The following is a 22,684-nucleotide window of genomic DNA, read 5'->3' as shown; positions in this document are numbered from 1 at the left end:
AAAATATTATCACAGGTTGGGTATTACATCTACCAGATTTTTGTCTAACTGGTTAATTATTTGCTTGAGAGTATTCCTAAAGCTTCTTGTGGAAGCAGGGAGCTTTGGCAATTATTGCAATCTCCAAAGCAGAAAGGCAAGCTCACACTGTCATCTGGAGTGGGGAAAAATGCAAAGCAGCTGAGGAATTTTGAACTTTTTTGTTAGCAAGACTTTGCTGAGAGGACAGGTACACGTGCATAATTAGGAGGAACAGCTCAAGAAGAGAGAGTTCAGGAAAACTCACAGGAAGTGATCAAGCACGATCCCTTTGTATAAAAAGTGTGTCTAAAGAACAGGCAAAAAGTGTCTACAGAAAAGGTGAGAGTGAAGAAGGAGGGAGTGCAGGACGGGTTGTGAGAAGGTGCACAGCCAAATGGCACCAGTGCAGTGAGCAGATAAACTCTGAGGTTTTCCTTCTTCCTGCCTCTAAAGCATCAGGATTGTGATGCATCCTACTGTAGTTACAAGAGTCTGTTCAAAGGCATGGGCCTCCATCATCCAAATCTTTCTTTCCTGACAACAATAACCTGCAAGACCCAGATGTTTTGGACTGGCTGCTGAGGCTGGGAAGTAATGTTATTTTGTAAAGGGAGCATTAAACACTGTGGGGAGGTGATAACTTTGCAGGAGGAGGTGGGAAAGGGTAAACCCCTTTCATAAAAATAAATCTGTGCTGCCAGATGTAAATAGGATAGATTAGATTTCTGATCAGTGAGAGACATCAGGCTTTGTGAGATGCTCTCTATGACTCCTCAGTCAGCAAAAAAATGTATCTAAAATGTGATAGCAGGCATATCAGGGAGCCCAGGCTTGAGAATCACAGAAACACAGAATCACGAAGGTTGAAAAAGATCATCAAGTCCAACCATCAACCAACAAACACCACCATGCCCTTTAAACCATGTCCCACAATGCCTCGTCCACACTCTCCTTGAACACCTCCAGGGATGGTGACTCCACCACTTCCCTGGGCAGCTTATTCCAGTGTCTCACCACTCTCTCAGTCGAGAATTTTTTCCTAATATTCAGCCTGAACCTCCCCTGGCACAACTTGAGGCCATTTCCTCTTGTCCTATCACTTGTCACCTGGGAGAAGAGACCAACACCCACCTCTCTGCAACCCCCTTTCAGGTAGTTGAAGAGAGCGATGAGGTCTCCCCTCAGCCTCCTCTTCTGCAGACTGAACAACCCCAGTTCCCTCAGCTGCTCCTCATAAGACTTGTGCTCCAGACCCCTCACCAGCTGCGTTGCCCTTCTCTGGACATGCTCCAGCACCTCAATGTCTTTCTTGTAGTGAGGGGCCCAAAACTGAACACAGTATTTGAGGTGCAGCCTCACCAGCGCCGAGTACAGGGGCACGATCACCTCCCTACTCCTGCTGGCCACACCATTTCTGATACAGGCCAGAATACCATTGGCCTTCTGGGCCACCTGGGCATGCTGCTGGCTCATATTTAGCCGGCTGTCCACCAACACCCCCAGGTCCTTTTCTGCAGGGCAGCTTGCCAGCCACTCATCCCCAAATCTGTAGCGTTGCATGGGGTTGTTGTGACCAAAGTGCAGGACCCGGCACTTGGCTTTGTTGAACCTCATACAGCTGGCCTTGGCACATCGATCCAGCCTGTCCAGATCCCTCTGCAGATTCTTCCTACCCTCAAGCAGATCAACACTACTGCCCAACTTGGTGTCGTCTGCAAACTTGCTGAGGGTGCACTCGATACCCTCATCCAGATCATCGATAAAGATATTAAACAAGACCGGTCCCAAAACTGAGCCCTGGGGGACTCCACTTGTGACCGGCCGCCAACTGGATTTCGCTCCATTCATCACGACTCTCTGGGCTCGGCCGTCCAGCCAGTTTTTTACCCAGCGAAGGGTACACCTCTCTAAGCCACGAGTTGCCAGCTTCTCCAGGAGAATACTATGGGAGACAGTGTCGAAGGCTGTACTGAAGTCCAGGTAGACAACATCGACAGCCTTTCCCTCATCCGCTAGGCGGGTCACCTGGTCATAGAAGGAGATCAGGTTGGTCAAGCAGGACCTGCCTTTCATGAACCTGTGCTGGCTTGGCCTGATCCCTTGGTTATCCTGCACGTGCCCTGTGAGTGCCCTCAGGATGAACCTCTCCATAATCTTCCCCGGCACCGAGGTCAGGCTGACAGGCCTGTAGGCCCCTGGATCCTCCTTCCAGTCCTTCTTGTAGACGGGCATCACATTGACAAGTGAACACTCAAACATTTTTAAAGGTGTTAAAGTTGCTTGGCACTATTATGGTTTTAGATGATCTTCTAGCTTTAAAAACATATATTTTTTTTTTTTAAAGTGACTGCTTTCTTCTATCTGAAATGGGGCCTTGTTTGCTGTTTTTAAGTTACTATGCCTACCTTGACTTGTCCAGCAGCAAGAGGGAGGTCAATCTGACTCTAAAGGAAGGGTCTTCTTTGGCCAGGCAGTAAAGGGCATGAGTGTAAAAGCCAAAAGACAGAAGAAAGAGCAGGAGGATACATGACCAGTTAGAATAAGAGGCTGGGCACGAGGTGTGGGGGCTTCTTTTCATGGTTATTTACCTATTTGTCACAGCAGACCTTCCAGTCATCTCTGCAGGACACACGACGTTTAAAATCTGTGAAGGAAAAGTAATTATCCCATCTCAGTGGCTCCAACTTTTTATAGAAGTCCGTTAGTTTGAAGCATTTTCCGTTCAAAATTAAATTAGAAGCAGTCTTTTCAAAACAGCTGAACTACTGAACGTCTCAGTATGATACTTCCACATGCGTGTGTGCATTTTCAGCATGCAGCTGGCATTATTCCCAGCCTTTCTGAAACCAATGGCCTACTTCTGGGTATTTTTTTTTCCTTCAAAATCCCACCTCGAATCTCTGTAGTGTTTTGAATTTCCAAGCTAATTTTTTTTTTTTTTTTTAAGGCTGGTCTCTGAGTTAACAATGCAGAACAAGGTATTCAAGAAGCGAAAAAATTTAGGTGCTGAGTGGAATGATAAATTGAGCCAGCATGGGATATTGTTTCTGAAATTGGGGGATGACTTAATGTAATACAACAAGCTTCGATAGGGATAAGATCCTTCTTACGTATCTGCTTTCATCTGAATGTGATATATGACTAGCAGGAGACACATGAATAAGAAAGGGAGGAGGAAAGTAAGGGAATACATCACTATATTCCCTGTATGTGCTTTTCAGCTTTATGTATTGTGTAGTTCTATGTTTAACTATCAATCTGCGTGCTCAGGCCTGGATTGATCACAGAATCACAGAATCACTATGGTTGGAAAAGACCTGTAAGATCATCAAGTCCAACCATCAACCCAACACCACCATGCCCACTAAACCATGTCCAACAATGCCATGTCCACACGTTCCTTAAACACCTCCAGTGATGGTGACTCCACCACTTCCCTGGGCAGCCTGTTCCAGTGTTTCACCACTCTCTCAGTAAAGAAATTTTTCCTAATATCCAGCCTGAACCACCTGTGGATGCAAATATGTATCCTGCAACTCTTCTCTCTCCAATTCTAGGATGATGGAAGGATTTCAGGTGTGTGAAGGCTTCCTTGAGAAAACAAAACAAAGTGCCATGGTATATTTTTTTAAATGGAAATGCACCCAGCAGCAGGTAGAAACCCAAACTTCATTTCTCTGCAGTTTCCGTTTGTCGTGGTTTAGTCCCAACCAGCAACTAATCATTGCACAGCCGCTCACTCACTCCCCTTCCTCAGCTGGACAGGAGGGAGAAAATATGATGAAAGGCTCATAGATCGAGACAAGGACATAGGGACATCACTCACCAATTAGCATCATGGGCAAAACAGACTTGACTTGGGGAAATTAATTTCATTTATTACCAATCAAAATCAGAGTAGGATAATGAGAAATAAAACCAAATCTTAAAAAAAACACCTTCCCCCCACCCCTCCCTTCTTCCCGGGCTCAACTTCACTCCCGATTTTCTCTACCTCTTCCCCCCGAGCAGCACAGGGGGACGGGGAATGGGGGTTGCGGTCAGTTCATCACATGTTTTTTCTGCCGCTCCTTCCTCCTCACACTCTTCCCCTGCTCCAGCGTGGGCTCCCTCCCATGGGAGACAGTTCTCCACGAACTTCTCCAACGTGGGTCCCTCCCACGGGCTGCAGTTCCTCATGAACTGCTCTAGCGTGGGTCCTTTCCACAGGGTGCAGTCCTTCAGGAACAGACTGCTCCAGTGTGGGTCCCCCACAGGGTCACAAGTCCTGCCAGCAAATCTGCTCTAGTGTGGGCTCCTGTCTCCACGGGTCCACAGGTCCTTCCAAGAGCTTGCTCCAGCATGGGCTTCCCACAGGGTCACAGCCTCCTTCGGGCATCCACCTGCTCCTGCATTGAGTCCTCCATGGGCTGCAGGTGGATATCTGCTCCACCGTGGACCTCCATGGGCTGCAGGGGGACAGGCTGCCCCACCATGGTCTTCACCACGGGCTGCAGGGGAATCTCTGCTCCAGTGCCTGGAGCACCTCCTCCCCCTCCTTCTTCACTGACCTTGGTGTCTGCAGAGTTGTTTCTCTCACATATTCTCACGCCTCTCTTCGGCTGCCGTTTCCCAGTTTTTCCCCCCCTTCTTAAATATGTTAACACAGAGGCACTACCACTGTTGCTGATTAGCTTGGCCTTGGCCAGCGGCGGGTCTGTCTTGGAGCCGGCTGGCATTGGCTCTATCAGACATAGGGGAACTTTCTAGCAGCTTCTCACAGAAGCCAACCCTGTAGCCCCCACACACTACCAAAACGTTGCCATGCAAACCCAATACACCGTTGCAGGAAAACAGATCTCTGCAGCCAGGATGACTTTGCATGATAGTGTGATAGGGGTCTGGTGTATTTCAAGCTTGTAATTTTGTTTTTAATGTGATTTTTTTTTCCTACATGCTTTTCCCCTCTCTGTTGGCCAGTGGATGCTTCTTTCAGGGTTGTGGAGTGTGATCAGTATTCCTGGGAATAGATTCACGAAGGTAGAATAAAAATGGGATGTAACCCTCTGTTTCCTCATTAGTGCTGCCTGATGAACTATGTGCTCCTGATCGTGAGACAGGAGAGGTATCACACTGCCACGCCTCCAGTGCCTCCACATCAGGGCTGCATCTGGCCCAGCTTATGAATTGCTCCCATTTTAAAGAAACTCATTTGCTAGCCCTTTAGTTTTCATATGTATCAATGAAGATGCGAAAAGCTGGATTATGCTTGGATTTTTGCAGTAGGATATCCTCTCTGCTGCTTTGTTGAGGAAGAGTAAAAATATTCTCACCTTTCTTCTCTTTCCCCCACCAAGATTCACAGCCCAGATCTCAACCTAACTAGGTACTTAACAGAAACAGTTAATGTTTTAACTGATAATGGGTTTATTTGACCAAACACTATTAAAACAAAACATGTTTTGCTTGACAACCCTTTTTAAATAAAAACACACTGGATGACAATCTTCAACATGTTTCTGTAATATTTGTGAAAGGTCAGCAAAAAATCTTGGAAAAATACTATATATTCCTCTTTTTAACTTACTGGGGCTGAACCAGAAAGGCAGGGAGAGTACAAGGAAGGAAGGACACTTGCTCTTTCCTCCCAGGTTCCTAATTCATAAGTCACTACTAATTGGGGTAGTCATTGTGAGAGTCTTTTCTGCCCTCTTCAAAAGTAAAGGTAGTAAAATCAGGCATCAGTCCTTGAGGGGATGCTAGCAATTAATAAAAATGGATGTTTGGATTGAGGTCTCTATAAATGGCTGTTTGTCACTACATGATGTGCATTGTTTAAGATTTTGCATATGCCCCTAGAGGCTGTAAGAATCTGCCATTTCTTGTAGTAATGAGTGGATTATATGAAGTACAATATTTCAGGCTAATTTTGAGCACTACGTTTACTTTGGAAGGTTGCAAGCTCTTTAAATCCACTCTAAAATGGTTAAGCTAGCACTGCCTGATGAAGCATTTTAGGCTTTCTGAAACAGAATTACGTGAGAAATTGCTTTTACAAAAAGTCAACAAAAATGTTTTGCCTTGCACAGTGTAGAAATATTTACTTATTGCTGAGGCAGGAAACAATAATAATTTCATAGTTCAGACAGCACATATGTAGATGCTTTTCCTCAGCATCTTCTTTCAGACAGGCTTGTCCCAGGAAGTCAGCATCACTTTCTAAGCGAGAGCCTCAGAAAAACAGAGTATTTCTGGTTACGGTGTTACACTGCCTGCAATAACTGATAGCTCAACCAGTCATTATACCGGGGACTCTAGGTGAAGGCACTGGGACTGCTGAACTTCCTTGGCAGCTCAGAACTGTTTCTTTTCATTTCTAGGTTGTATAACTCTTTCCTTTTACTTCTTTTCCCCCTCCTCTACTCTTTCCATCAATAAAGCTTAAGTGAGTTCCTTACAGAAAATGTTAGGAAACGAAAAAAGGAGTTAATAATGTAGCTCAGCTTTTGACTTTTCCAAATTGTTTCCTCTTCTTTGGGATGCCCCTACTATATCCGTAACTTGATCTCAGCTCATAGGCTGTGTAGGCACTGTGAGTTGGGTAAGAGCGCTGCATGGATGTGCCTGTTTCCCTGCATGGTGGTCAGGATTGTTGCTGGCTGCATGGCAATGGGGCAGGGCAGGTGGTGCTGCACACCAGGAACGAGGGATTCAGGCAAATGCTGTGTACATAAATCTCACCCAGTGCCTCCTGACTGTCAGGTAGGCTTTTGTCAGTGCTGACAGCCTGTCCCTTTTATAAGCATCAAATTAATCCCAGCATTAAAATAAATCTCAAATTGAGCCATGGCTGATAAAGAATCCACAACATGTCCTCGTTACCTTCTACGTGCGTCTGTCTCCTGTCTCCGCCAGAAGGGCTCCTTAACCAGCTCTCTGTGAGCAAACAGATGGGAAGCGAGCAAATCTAGCAGTCGTCTTTCCCTCTGGTGCCTCAACTGCTCGAGGCTGTGACACATGGAGGCTCCCAATTGTGGGGTTTACATGACAATTTAATTTTAAAGAAAGAGGACACGTATGTTTCTGGCAGTTGTGTAATTAGTGCTGTTCCTCGGCAGACCCACCACCGTTCCTTATGCTTCTTATAGAGAAAGTTAGAAATGACAGACAGGTTTTAGCAGACAGTGGTTTTCCAAGATAGGAGTCAAAGCCCTTGCTGCAATTGGTAAAAGCTCATCCAAAAGATGATGTCAGCTTAATTCCCTGCCTTCAGTCTTATGTGGCCTTTAATTTCCACACCAAGAACTTGGATGTGCCCTGGGGACTGGCCCAGGGAGCAAGGATATAAATTGGGAATGTGATTAGTGGGCTCTTATTTGTGGATTGTCTACATACTGACCATGCCTATGTGTGGTTCTGTTTTAAGCTGAATTAATTCTGTTTTCATCCCAAATCTTTATGTCTTTACTGTATTGGTATCAGAAATACAAAGACTTCTGAAAAATTGCAGAAAACATTGAGAGAGGAGAAGGAAAGGCCTTGCGTAAATTAGAATTTCTTCTAATTTTTACTATTGTTTATGCCAGCATTTTTTGAGGCATGCTGGACAGGGTGGGAAAGATCTCCATCTCAAACACTGTAGGAGGGCAAGGGGGCAATGAGAATAAAAGCAACAAGGCAGAAAAAACATCCACTCTAATTATGAGAAAATGCCTGAATTACAAGAGTTACACCTCTCCTTTCAGCCTGTGGTGGATTTGCCTTCTCTGAAGCCAGGGAGATGAGTCCTGACAAGCACCAGCCCATCTTGGATAAGAGTAGGCAATTTTTACTTCAGAGACTTCTGACCATGGAAGGTGAGGTGCACTGAATATTAGTAGTTCTCTGGTGCTCACCCTGGGCTGACTGTTGATGAGGTGCTTTGCTGTCCTGGAATGACCACAGGTGACAAATAAATACAAGTGCATTCAATCCGATTGATCTGAGACATTCTTTTGGGGAGGCTGAAGAGAAAACAGAGAAGTGTCTTCCTGTGTAAGTACTTTCATCCCATCTCAAGTTGACAAAACCCCCTCTACTTACACCCAAGCCATGGTTCAGACTACCCCAAATTATCCCTGCCGATCTGACTCCATTGGAAGAATTATAGGATGGAGGTTAAAGTTTGGCTACACATGAGCCAGCTTTCTCTCTGTTGTTTTGCTTTCATGCCTTTTTCTTCTTTTTTTTTTTTTTTAATTGAATTCTATGGTGAGATTGTGTGCCTCTCTGCCTCTTCAATCTTCCACTTTGAATTCATTTGCAAAGTGATAGATCGAGTTTGTGTTTCAGAATGTGTCAGTGGGACCATGATAATGCATCTCAAATGGTAGAAGTCTGCATCTTAATTGATTAACCATGATCCTCCTTGGCCATGTCCTCTGCTACAGATTCAGCACAGGGGGCACAGAGAGAAAGGGCTGGGGAGGGGGGGAAGGGAAGGGAGAAGACACTGAAGAGTTTTAAAAGGATTTCTGTTAATTCCTCCAAGACGTTCCTATGTGATGTTTCTCAGTCAATAGGAGATTAGATTGAAGAGAGGATAGCCACTGTTAATCCTTTTCTATCCATTCCCACACTGGGTATTAATATAGGAACAAAACACACACACAAACTTGCAAAGGACTTTTTTCTTGTTGTTCTTTTTTCTTTTCACTGCACATCAAGGAGAGTATTGAAGATCGGAGTCTTTTTGGTCTCATTTTTCCCAGGAAGGCAGTAGTCAAGGGGGAATTTCACATGAGTGCTGGACTGTGAGACTCACAGGTTCCCTCTGCAGCTGCAGACCTCTTGTCCCAGAGCTGTAATTGTAGCCAGGCAGAACGAGCCTTTCTCCTTCCAGCAAGGTTGGAGGTAAAGGGCAGTGATTTAGGGTCTGTGTTCCCTTTATGAGAGACCATGTAATTCAAACTTTGTCATTACCATGAATCTTCTGAGTTTTTTTATAGCACATTTTTGTTAGGAAGAAAGTTCCTTTGCATTCACTCAGTGTCAGCACAAAGACTAAGGAGTCTTTCCAGTCAGCCAGAGCCAGGTGTGCTGTGAACCATTTCAATTCCAGTTTGTCCATCTGGCCTGTTTTCTCACCTATCCCTTTATTAATCCATATCTGGCTTATTTACATGCTAGAAAGAAAGGGAAACATTAGCGATTAATAACTGGTTCCCTCCACATGCACTAGTTGCACAATTATGAGCATCTTTATGCCTTGCTTGAAATTACTTTAGAGAGCTCCTGCATGCTTGCTGTCTTATGCAGCTTCCTCAGAGTAAGAATACATGCTCTAAAATAGGTCACTCTGCACATCTTTTCTTAGGTAGCAGACTGGCAGTGAAGAGGGGAGCAAGTGAAGAGGGCAGTGAAATGGGGAGAAAGAAGAGACTTTCTTAATTCCTCCACCTCCTATTTTCTCCCTATTGAAAAAAAAAAAATGAAAATTCATGAAAAATTAATGCAAGATGCAAGCCTGATCTTTCAGTAGGCTCTGCCTAAATTTGAACATCCTGATTCTTGATGGCAAGTTCTCTACGTTCTGCCAGTATTAACCTTTGGAGAAGACTAAGGTTATGACAACAAGCATTTCTATAGTAACTTTTATCATAAGGTACTGAAGTGATTCACTAGCACTAACCTAACTTTGGAATAACCTTCTGAAGCAGTTAGTTGTTCTCCTCTTTTACATACAGAAAAGCAGTGTTACAGATCACTGAAGCAACTTTCCCAAAGTCGTTCATAGCCTGTGGCGTAACTCAGGACCAAGGCACAGGTCTCTAGGCTCCAAAACTGGTGCTTCGAGCACAGGGCCACCCACCTTAAGGCAGCTCACCACCAGGCAAAGCAACAAATGGGAGTTAATTCCTCATTTCCAGTCAGCACTGTAGCAGTGAAGCGTCTCTGCTTCCTTTGCTTTTGGCCAAGCCTTTTCCCTGTGGGGAAATAAATAATCCATTTGCTGTTTCTGGCTGACGTATCATCTAACATGCATGGCTCAGACATCTAAAACACAGGTGACCAGAAACAGAATCTGTTTTAAATATATAATTATCCAATTTCTTTCAAGATTCTGGAAAAATATTCCCTGTGACACACAAGAACTTTAAGTAGGTTTCATAGGCACCACCTGTCATTTTCAAGCAGAAGATTGATAAGGTCTGGCATCAACTTTATCCATGGTCTCTCTCTTTCCCTCTTCCCTCTTTGAATATGTTTTTATCCTTTACCCCAGTATCTGACTTTGATGAGCTTTCTGTCAGTCTCCAGACTAGCCTGTCCAACACACGGTACGTCAGCTACCAGCAAAGCAGGGACACACCGTTCTTCCAGCGGAGCATGTGAAGGGTAGAGCAGCTCAGGGGTTGTTTCAGCCCACTAGTCCTAGGCCTCCTTTGCTCCTGCTCTCTAGAAGGGGCTGTGGGGTGGGAAAGGAGCATGGATAGCCTCACCACACCAACCTCTGCAGGCTGGGCTTCAGCTGCTCCTCTGGTTGCATGCAACCTTGGCTGAACTCAGTAGTTACCTCAAGCATATAATAAAAATCTCTCTCCATGCCCCAAACTACAGCATTTTAATTGCTGTAACACACCAGCGAAGCCTTGAAAACCAAGCCTTTTTTATTGTAGGCAGTGGTGCACTTTTGGAGACTAGGCAGTTAAGGCATGTTCTCCATAAAAGAAGCAGAAAACAGCACGCAACATCCAATACTGTCCTGACTGAAAAAAAATCGGGGCCCAGTCTTCCACCTTCTCTGGCACTTCACCTTGACAGAGCTCATGGCACGCAAAGCAGCCTTCCCAAAACTCCCAGAGCTCTTGGAAAGATCAGCAGACTGGACTTGCTGTAATTATTTGGGGTTATTCTAGCATCCGTGCTCAACTCTTTTTCACTTCTTCCCTTTGCTCTGTCAGAGCTTTTATCCCCTCCTTGTTTAATCAGGTATAGTTACCACTTTGCTCCAAAGAGCTCAGATATATATCCTTTCAGGTGCAGCTTTAGTGAACAATAAATTTAACCCCAGTCACCTATAACATTCTTAACCGATTTAAGCTCTCTCTTCCCTAAATTCAGGGGCTACTCAAGGAAAAACTCTCCCTCATATTCCCCCTCCCTCCCAAATCAAGGTCTCTTCCACACTGATTGATTCACCATTGCCTCTTACATCCCAGCTGGAGCTGAAAAGCTCCACCTGCTGCTATTACTCAGCAGTAATTACACTGCACTTTCATGCAGGCTTCAAGCATTCATCATCAGGATGACTCAATAATGCAGCCCTGCATTGATGAAAGGCCTTAGAGCCCCCATCTCTCTTGCACATGCAATAGACACCTTCTGGATAAACTCTGGTGTGTGTTGGGGGGGGAGGGGAGAATGTGTTTTATGATAAATACCTCACTTGCCAAAATTTCTCCTCTCCTCTCCTCCGTATTCTCAGGCTGTCTGAGAACCAATCAAGTAATCCTCACAGTCATACATTATTCCCTGAATATTTCCTGTGAGCGATGCTCCGTGTGTAGCTCATCCTCAGGCAGTCCCCTGGGGAGCATTCAAAATCAAAGCTGCATGCCAGATGCACCCTGTGTTTGCTGCATGGATTCCTGCCTGCAAGCCAGGACCTTGGTGCCTCCCAGGAGGCCCAGATCCTCTGGCTGCTTCACATCTGTCTGCTGCTGGCTATGCAGGTTGGGACCCTTTGGTTGGGCTTGAGCTCTCAGCATGGCTATACTCATGCCCAGGCTTCAGCCTGATGTGCTCAAATTCCTTCCCAGCTGTAGCCCCATCACTGGCCAGGCACACATGCAAGTCCCCTCCTTCACCTCCTTGTTTGTCTAAAACCAGCCAAAGGACCAGACACCACCTGGCACGAATTACTGTCGGCAAACAAGAGGGCAGGAGAGAGCTGGAGACTAAATGTTCACTTGTTTCTCTCGAAAGCCATTTGCCCTGCTGCTGTGGGAGCAACTGTGCATGTGTGGTATGGAGGGACTCACAGAAATATTGATTGGTTACGGCAGGGGTATTTCTGTTCCTGTGCTGGGCAAATATAACTCCCGGATGAAGGTCTCCAGAGAGGTCAAAATTCACTTTTCGTAACCATTATGTAATATTCCCTTGCAGCTGTCTGGCAGAACATTTCTGCTAACTAAATCACCAGAACATACCTGGAAAGCAAGCACAGCATATACCTGCAGGGTCATACAACATTTATTTACCACTTGCAGGGTTTTTTAAATTTTGTTGTGGAATATCATTTATCCAGCTTTGGGAAGGTGCAACAGCCTCATCAGGAGACAAACCCAGAGCCAAGAAAACAAGTGCCACTCTCGGCACTGCCATGAGCTCTGTTTGTAGCATCCCATCAGCTCCTCCAGTGCCTCAAGTCACCCTGGCCCCAGACAACAGTGGTGTTTCTGACCATTGAGGAGTGATGGGTGTGAGCGCATTGGTGGGTGAGGTGTGTCAGATGGTACGATGGAGTTGCTGAACAAACATTCCTCCTTCAATTGTGTGGGCTTTCTTTGATCTCCCTTGTGCAGCCTGTGGAACACATCCACATGTATTTTTAGACAACTACAGCTACATACATATATATCTAAAAGAGTCTCTATATATGCATATATAAGTCTATATATAGCCCCATATTGATAATGATTATCAGTATGAGGGGGGAAGTTACAAATCTGAAATATAGCAGACATGCATGCTTGTGCCAGTGGGATTGCATCAAACCTGGCTGAGACTATAAACAGACTTCTTTTTGCCCCCAAGTATCAATACTTTGAAAATTCAGCCTATTTGGCAACTGATATAAAATATAAAGAAAAAAGGATAGTTGGCAAATCTTCAAGGTAGGGAAAGTTGAAAGATTTTTTTCCCCTTTCCAAATTAAAAATGTAATTGAAAATGTGATAAATTTTACCTCCTCTAACTGGGAAACACTGTTCTCTCCTAACTATTTCTGTTCCAGGCTTTCTGACAGAAGCTATTTGGTCTGCAGTTTTATAGGTGTTGCACCTTAAACGTGCCTGAAGATGCAGACAATTGTACCTAGTTTTGAAAAATAAAACTAAATTTCATTACGCAGTGTTAAGTACCAAAGCATCTTTACAAACCTGGCCCATTTTTCCTCTGTAGGTGGATGTCACAAGTGTTAGAGTAACCAATGATTCAATGTATCTGCAGTCATTGGGGCACACAATTGCTTGATCTTATCTACTCCAGAACTCCTTAGAGACCTGGTCCTGATTTCTAGACGGAGGGAAAAAAACCAGCCCCCAGTCCTCCAGTTTTCCAATTTTATGCACTTTAATTGCTAAATCAAATAATTAAGCAGAAGCGTAACATAAAATAAATATTAACACAATTTATTTTAATTTACTTTGATATAAACAAACCCAATCTAATTATCAGGTTAATTAAACCATTATAAATAAATCAACAACTTTATGAGCTTTATCTAACACACTGGAAGACAGCAGTTAGCTGCCAGCCATAAGTGCAACATAGCATTATCAGCACCAGCTGAAACATCTTATTCTATCTGAATGCCAGATATAGCAAGATGCCAGTCACTCTCAGATCAAAGGTGACAGTGGTCTTCATTAAGATAGTCTGTTCAAATTACAGATGGTCTGGTGGTAGCCAATATCTCTGCTTTGCCAACAGAGGTCACATAAAAACGTCCTGGTGTGTGTCAAAATGACTCAGCTTGTTACATGCAAAATTCAAATGGAAATGTCCAGAGAAATACTTTCAGGATTAATCACACCACATTCCTGATCTGAAATTTCATGCATGCATAATTCTGGAAGGTGGCCGTTTAGTTTAGGGATGCCTTAGGTGTTCAGGGTCTATTAGTTAACTGTCATTAATAGGAAAATCCTTGGATTATCTGCACACACACATGTGCACACATGCAAAGCAAGGATCATCAAGTGTCAGAAGACCTCTTTTACTGAGACTGATGTTAGAACCATCCTTCTAAGAAAAGTATCACAAAAAGATAACCCCTGAAAGTCTTTTCTGTTTAGGCAATATAGTTACTGTGAGAGAGTTTCCTCTAACAGTTTCAGGAAGCTAGCACGTTGTTCAGAAAATTACTTAGTGAACTACCTGTTTAGTGTTCTTAACTTCCCTTAACCAGATTAACCAGATGACAGGTCTGATGATCCTGTGTATCGTAGCGCATCTGCCCACCTTTTGTGGCTGCCTGGGAAGGCAGAGGAAACACAAACTTCTTTAGGGGTGGTGGTTATGTGATGGCAGCAGCAGGCACAGCCAGTTTCAGTGGCTAGGGAAGAGAAACAAAGTTTTTTGATTTTCAGAAGGGATATTGTGGCTTATCCCACTTCCTCATAACTTCTGCTCATCAGTTTCTTGGCAAATTAGAATGGGGTTCTTCTGAGTTCACCAGCATTGCTTGGCATATTCTGCCCCTCCCTGTAAAAGACAATCCCACATGATCATAGGGGAAACAAAAATCCATCCCGTCAGACAGAGAATTTATAGACGCTTTAATATTTCAGATCATGGCTCAATGGATAGATGTCACTTATGCTATCCTACAAAGCCCCAGCTCAAAAATTACTTAGAAGTGCAAAGCTAGCAAAATGCTGGTGCTAAAGACAGTAACTCTGTTAGCTCTACATGGCGGTTGCTAATCTGGAGAGATCCAGAGAACTGCTTCTCGACAATTCAGTGCTTGTTTCCAGCTACATTTTGACCCAGGCAAATTTAAGAGAAAATATTGCCTTTTGTCATCGCCAAAACATGGGGGTTTCCCTGTACACACTTTGCTTTTTAAGCAAAGTTCGCTAGGCACAGATCTGTCTCTGCCTTCCAGCACAGCCTCCAGAACGGAAAGGCCTGATCCCAATTGGATCCCCTTACTCTAACTACATCAAAATGTGTATCAAAAATTAAACACTGATAATCATAATTTTATGGTAAAGGGGCAGTATTTGCAAAAACAAGTAGCAAAAAGTTCTGCTGTTCTCAATAACGACATTGGGTACCCACTGGGTCCTACTGCATTACATAGAGCCCTTCCTCCCCTTTCCCCCGGTAGATAAACCTGACTCATGACAGAGTAGGGCTTAGTTGATTCATGTGAAAGGCTACAACACTCCCTCCTGTACAACTTGATACAACTGAGGTACATCAAGAGGCAGAAAAATATTCAGAGGCACATTGCCCAGTGCAGGAAATGCCACTGCTGGGAACGGGCTCGGAGAGCTGCATATGGCGGTGATGGGGCATGGGGGGATTGCAGAGAGCATGCAAAGATCACCCGGGCTTCCCCTAGCAGTGCTGCAGGTGGTCACAGGTAAACAAAAAGAAGTGGCCTTCTGCAATACAAAGTACAGCTGGACTCTAGCAGTGGTCTCCGTGGAGTTTTCTTCAGGATTATCTCCAGTTTGTTCTTCTGTTGCTCACAGCCCTTGGCACTGCAGTGTCTTGAGGTGATGACTTTCTTGTCAGGTGAAATCTTCCCAGGCTTATTGTGAGGCTGGTCAGGTTCCTTCCGCTCCTCCCACCCTGGAAATGTTCGTTCATCAAGAGAAAGCACATTCCCATATGCACTACAGCTCCTGACTGACAGGCCAGGCAGAAAGGGTAATCTGTAATGTTGAAGTGAGGTTGACAGGAATAAAACAGCAGTCTGATTTTTTTGGTTTGCAACTATGTTAAAAGATAAATTGATCTGGCTTCTCCATTGTTTTAGCTATGAAACAAGAAGGACTGCCACATTTACCCACAGGAGGCAGTCAAAGCAGGTAGAATGAGGTTCCACTAGCCAGCAGCCAAAGAAAGACATGAGAGATATATGTGGAGAAGATGAACAAAGTTTTGAATAGTAAGTGTCTTTTCAAAGTCATCTTTAGGAGGATTAGGGTGTGTGTACTTCTGCCATTACCCCAGCCAAAGGGGAAGCATTGACAGTAATTTATGATTAGTTTGAAACCTTTATTTGCAGCCTAAGATTTGCTTCAAGTTTAAGACAAAAGAGGATGTGCAGTGATTAAAGGCCAGGACCAGAATCCAAGACTCCAGGGTCCTACGCTCATCTATACTGAATTACTTTAATTTAGGGTGTATCCCTTAGCCTCCCAACACATTTCTCTCCTTCTGTGTCCCCTTTCCCAGTAAAACAGCTCCCTTTCTGCCACCGTGTCTGAATGTGTGGCCTCTGATGGCCACACTTAAAAATATATTAAAGACTGGAAAAAGCCCAGAAAAAGGAAAAAGAAAAACCTGATGACAAGATCTGGATAAACTGCATTACTGAAAAAGCTCACACTCTGAATATCAAACCCCAGTATCACCCTGGAAGCCCTTCTAAGTCATTAACCTTGGCCTCACAGGCTTTGAAGGCCAAAAGGTGTTGTTTTGTATGGCACCACCTTTGCAGAGTCCAGAGGCCATCTAAAAAATGTATGTGAGAGCTATGCTACTTCTGCAACTAAATGGGTATAGGCGAAGAGCATGTATGAAAGCAAGGGGAGAGGAGTTGAGTTCATGCCTGCATAGAGGTCGTAGCAGGGAAATATCTAGCTGGAGTGAGAGCACCATGTGCAGGAGCTACTGAGGTGAGTCTCTAGTGGGGCTGCTATGCTCCCACATGATGCTAAGACCCACAGCCTTGGAGGAAGAACCATCGCTAAAAGTCTGTGTCCCCAGCTTCTGCTATCAGAGGGAATGCTTCAAGGAAAGAAATCTTGGGTGGTGGTCTTCCTGCAACCCCGCAATGATGCCCTCCCCATGGCCTCTTCTTAGAAAGATATGGGGCTTTCTAAAGGGACCTTTTCACTCTGTAAAATATCAACACCTTCACCAGACCTGGCTCACAGCCCCTTCCCATTCTTACACCAACAGTTAGTTCTGCCTCTGTTCCTTCCCTGGCCCTTTCTAGCTTTGGAGCATACCTTGGAGACAGAAGAACATGAGTGGGGTTTGACCTTGACATCTGGAGGTGGGTAGAAGTACTGGAGAAGGCTGGTCATGTTCCAGTGCCTCAGTGGGAGATGGACAGCTGAAGAGAGGTGTGGGAGCAATGTTCTCTCAGGCTGCCCATGCATTGGGATGGAGCACGTAGGGAACCATGTATACCTTTACCTAGTGGGCTCCACAGAAAGACCCCTAAAGATCTTGACCAGTTCTTGTTGGACAAAAAAGGTAGTTGCTTAACGCATGTGAGAAGATAAACTGAGAAAAGAGCTGGGCTGCAAGGAATTTGTGGTCCTTTTTTTTCTCCCTGGCTGCACATAAAAAAGTGTCTCTCTAAATAATTCTGGCTGCTTCTTACAGTTTTTTAGAACTTTTTTTTTAGTTTATAAATAAGCACCACTTCCCGTTTACATGAATGCCCCTGATTCTGGGTGGAGAGTAGAGAGCTGGAGCAGTTATCCAGGCACTGCCAACTCCATCTCTGTGTATAACCCCCCAGACAGGGAGGATAATAATTGCGTGTGAGGTCAGGCAGAGAAAGTGAGCAGTGAAACTGAGGACAGTACTGACTAAATAGAAGAAAAGAAGGAAAGAAGTGTGGTGCATCATGCTCGGGTGAACAGTGTTGGGATAGGGCTGATCACTGCACTCCTCCAGAGACCTTTGCACAGGCAATGTCTCTAAGCGATACTCTGAACGCTTCTCCTGTTACCAACACATTGATTTCTGCTTGACAAGGAAATCAGGCATCAGAGTTTAAATGAAATGGAGTCCTGCTGTTTCCATGGAAATCTCCCATGCCTATCACATTAATGGAGGGCACGTTGTGCTTTGCATAAAAATAAACAAAATAAGGCTGCTGCAAAGGCAATGGGTTACCTTTTCCATATGCCCTCATCATAGAGTGTCTCCCTTGCCCCTCTCTACTTCAGCAGAGACACCCCCTGTCCTACATACAGCATTTATTTCAATTGACTGGACCCCGTGGAGAGTCTTACTCCTGGATAACTGGGATAAAATACACGACAGACAAATTACAGGACTAATAGTTTAATCCTCTATAACAAACCGTATGTTCCTTTAATGTATCCAGCTTTTCTATATCAGTTTTGGGGTTTTCCCATGACCCAAAATTGACCTTCTCCTCTAGTTATAGGCACCTTTGTGTGGCTCAGTTAAGATAATACTTTGACCCTACATGTCCCGTCATTCCACCCTCCCAAGGAAACCAGTCTACTCCTAAAGAAGAAACATTGGGATGTGAAAAAGGAGCAACCAAGTAACAGCTTAGCATGTAGTTCCCATTGCAGCCTGTCAGTGGAAGTGAAAAGATTAATTTCCATTGGGCAGCATGGGCAAGGAGAGCTTTGGGTTTATTTTTCTTGTTTGCATCAGCACCAGCTATCTAGCCTGACAAAACAACAGGGTGTTCATCAGGCTCTAACAGACCAAATGATAGCAATTTATTACCGCCCAAGCACTTGAAATAGTTTGCATAAATATTGTGTAATGCAAGTTTACCGTGGCATGAGTTATTTCCTACCTCAAGCACAGAGACAACATACAGCATGCATTAGACTGCCTGGAACTCTGTGTTACCACAGCTGGCCAACTTCCAACCCTGAAATAGCTTGGATACGCCTGTGTTCCACCAGATTGTACAGGGTAGGCATTCTCAGCAAAGATCTAAAGCTGCAGCTGCCTCAAGTTTTGTCTTTCCAGCCACACAGCAAAGTCTCATTTCCCAGAAACTGAATCCTGGGTTTGCTCTGGCAGTGACAGCAGCCTTTGGATGCTCTTCCTTCCTTCCTTCTGGCCTGGAACATAAGCAGGGATCACTTTTGTCATCTCAGGCTCAATTCAAAGTCACAGAAAAGGAAGAATGTAGATTTACTCCTTTTTAAGCTTATACACATAAGGGAGCTACAAAGCTAGTTGCTTCTTTCCCACCCCTTTTTATCATTTAAGCAGCATCAAGTTGGCTTGCAACCAAACACTGTGATTTTACCACTATGGTAGTAGATTTCAGAAAATTTGTTTTCCCCAGACAAAGAAAGACGGGCTAATAAATGCAGATGAAAGATAAAATGCAGCAGAAAGTGAAGGCATAGGAAAAAAGAATGAGTACTCTTGTCAGGGTGTGGTGATGAATGGGTAACTATTATTTTCAGTCTCAGGCATGAACAGGGAATTGTCTTTGGACAAGCTGAAGTTGCAGGTCAAGGTCAATACCTGTGGCAGGATTATGACTCAATGTCTGGATCATATTTCTTCCTCATGCTTCACAGCTGACCTCCCAAAAAGCAGGGGCAGTAGGGCAACACTAAATATTTCAGCTTAGAAACTAGTGGTATTTTTTAAGTGACTAACACATATTAAAGCTGCAAGAAACAAAGTGAGGCTACGTCTTAATGAGTTTAAAGGAGGGTGCCCAACTGCCCACCAAGGATTTACCAGGGCTGGATCCCTAACGTAGATGTCCTAGACATGTGTTACAGCTGGAAAGGAGAGAAAGCTAAAACCAACAATAAGAGCAAGAGACTATGTTGCTTGTAACTTACAACCATTGCAGTGTTGCTGCTGCATAGGCACCAAGGTTGGGGAACTACTGCTGTAAGGTTGAATACAAAAATCCTGGGCTTACGGTTCAGCTTTTCAACCCACTGGCAACTCAGACTAAGCTCTGCATGGTAACTTTCAGCCACAGAGCTCAAACTTTTATCTTGAAACAAAATATTTTAAAAAGGAAATGGTAGACAGAAAATTAATAAAAACTAAGATGAACCATCCTCTGCTGTCTCCTAACTTACCCTGTTTTATGCATTTCATCACACTGGAAAAAACCCATTGGTTATTTTAGTCCTCTACAGCTTGAGCTGATGTCACTGAAAAGAAATGCTCAGCAAGCAATAAACTGTCCTTAGCATGATTTTAAGACTTTCTAAGAATTCCATGGTAGTAATCCACAGTCCTAAATCCATCTCAATTTCAGCTGACTTGGTGTATCTACATGAATGATCCAGCTATCACAAGAATTATCTGGACCTGTATCCATGGGAAAAAATAGAGTATCACTTAACAAGTTTTCAACTTCTGTTTAAAACAGTTTGAAAAAATGAAGAGCACTGAAGATTCCCCTGTGTTCACACAGTGGAGGTCAAGCTGCTCAAAGTTTTCAAGTCTAGCAAATTTTCAGAGAAGCAAAGGAAATTCATGTATATTTGTGAAATGAGAAAAAAAGTAAATGAAAGCCTAATAAAATCCCAAAGGGAATAGGAAAAGAAAAGATGTTAATGCAATTACTGCTGATAACATTTTGAAAGAGTGTGTGTGAAAGAGAGAAATTAGTACATCATTTTGGAATCTTTAATTACTGGGATGTTAATTACAGAACAAAGCTATCCTCTTCTAATGAAAGAAACAAATGAATATCAGAAGTGTTGTTCCATTTAATCCAGAAAATGAGCGCTGAGATCCAAAGTTGTGTGACATAAATCTGGAAGAACTCCAAAGAAGTCAAGGGAGTTACCCAGTCTCCAACATAAGATGGCAGAGATGCAATGCAGTAAGGAAACCCACAAAGTACTGCCTGATCTCTCTCGTGGGAGGAGGGAGGCTATGAGGTTGGTTCCCTTTAGTCCCTGCATGTGACTGAACGCTGACTAACATGTGGTTTAGCTAACAAGGTTCCCTCGCCTGGATCATTGGCCCCTTCCTGATGGGGTATTGAGTGAGAGGCCCTTGTTTCCATGTCATTCCATATAGAGGTAGTTACTCTTCTGTTAATTGGGAACCAGAAGTAATCAGGGGGACGGGATCACTTCAGTGTTCAGTTAGTAACATACGTAAATCAAGAAAGTGAGTGCTTCACTCAGACACAAATTAGGCTGTTAATGAGGCTGCTGATGCCTACACAAGTCTGGCTATGTTTAACCTGCTCACCAGGGTGCAGAACTTAGACTTGGTCTTCCATAAGGAAAAAACAAGACTTCTCCTTTTAAGAAATGGCAAATACAATGAAAAGAGAGCTTTCCTGTCTCTTAGGATTGAAGTCTGAGTGCTTCTTCCTTGGATAATTTCTCCTCAATGTTTTGAAACTGAAAGGCCTCTTTCTCTCATGTAGGAGCTTTTAAGCAAAAAGTTTGCTAACATAGGCGTTCTTTAGGTACAAAGTACGTCATGTATAAAGTAGATATAAGAAGATATAAAGCTTGTTTCCTTTTCTTTTGTGAAGGAAAGAGGAAAAATACAGTCCTATCCTGCCCTGAACCACTCTTCCCCCCCTGCCTTTTGTTCATGTTGCTGCAGACCCCTTTTTGGTACTGTCAGATGACATGAGTGAGCTCAAATGATCAGAGCATGCTTTGAAACCTCAATTCCAAATTCCAGCCTCATTTTGGTGATGCAAAATAATTCATGGACACATAAGTGGTGCTTCTTGGGATCCATATGCCAGCTTGCTAATCCATAGAATCATAGAATCATTTAGGTTGGAAAAGACCCTTAAGATCATTGAGTCCAACCGTAAACCTAACACTGCCAAGTCCACCACTAAACCATGTCCCTAAGCACCACATCCACAGATCTTTAAAATACCTCTGGGGATGGTGACTCAACGACCTGCCTGGGCAGCCTGTTCCAATGTTTGACAACCCTTTCAGTGAAGAATTTTTTCCTAATATCCAGCCTGAACCTCCCCTGGCGCAACTTGAGGCCATTTCCTCTTGTCCTATCACTTGTCACTTGGGAGAAGAGACCAACACCCACCTCTCTACAACCTCCTTTCAGGTAGTTGTAGAGAGCAATAAGGTCTCCCCTCAGCCTCCTCTTCTGCAGACTGAACAACCCCAGTTCCCTCAGCCTCTCCTCATAAGACTTGTGCTCCAGACCCCTCACCAGCTTCATCACCCTTCTCTGGACACACTCCAGCACCTCAATGTCCTTCTTGTAGTGAGGGGCCCAAAACTGAACACAGTATTTGAGGTACGGCCTCACCAGCGCTGAGTACAGGGGCACGATCACCTCCCTACTCCTGCTGGCCATACTATTTCTGATACAGGCCAGGATGCCATTGGCCTTCTGGGCCACCTGGGCACGCTGCTGGCTCATATTCAGCCAGCTGTCGACCAGCAACCTCAGCTCCTTTTCTGTGGAGCAGCTTTCCAGCCACTCATCCCCAAGCCTGTAGCATTGCATGGGGTTGTTGTGACCCAAGTGTAGGACTTGGCACTTGGCCTTGTTGAACTGCATACAACTGGTCTCAGCCCATCGATCCAGCCTGTCCAGATCCCTCTGCAGAGCCTTCCTACTCCCGAGCAGATCAACACACCTCCCCAACTTGGTGATGTCTGCAAACTTACTGAGGGAGCACTCGATATACTAATTTTAAGCAGCTTTTCCCCATTCCAGAATGAATTACAAATTTCAATGGACTATTCTTTCGACTATAACTGTATACATATTTCTCCATTAATGCAATGCTGGCTTGTTTCATAGTCTTCTGTGACCTGACCTTCTTCAGGTGTTGGAGCCAAAGCAGGAAAAGGCCATGGCCTATCACTTGCTGACTTGGTGGGACTAGGACACTTTATTCTGGCTATAGCAGAGAGAAATCGCTGTCTGGGTGAAGGGAAATAGAGCCTAGTACACAGAGAGCCTATTAGAGTAACCATAGGAACAGGTAAGACTACAAGGTGGTTCAACT

Source organism: Gavia stellata, chromosome 4 (assembly GCF_030936135.1).
Source record: "Gavia stellata isolate bGavSte3 chromosome 4, bGavSte3.hap2, whole genome shotgun sequence".
NCBI lineage: Eukaryota > Metazoa > Chordata > Aves > Gaviiformes > Gaviidae > Gavia > Gavia stellata.
This window is presented reverse-complemented; position numbering follows the sequence as displayed.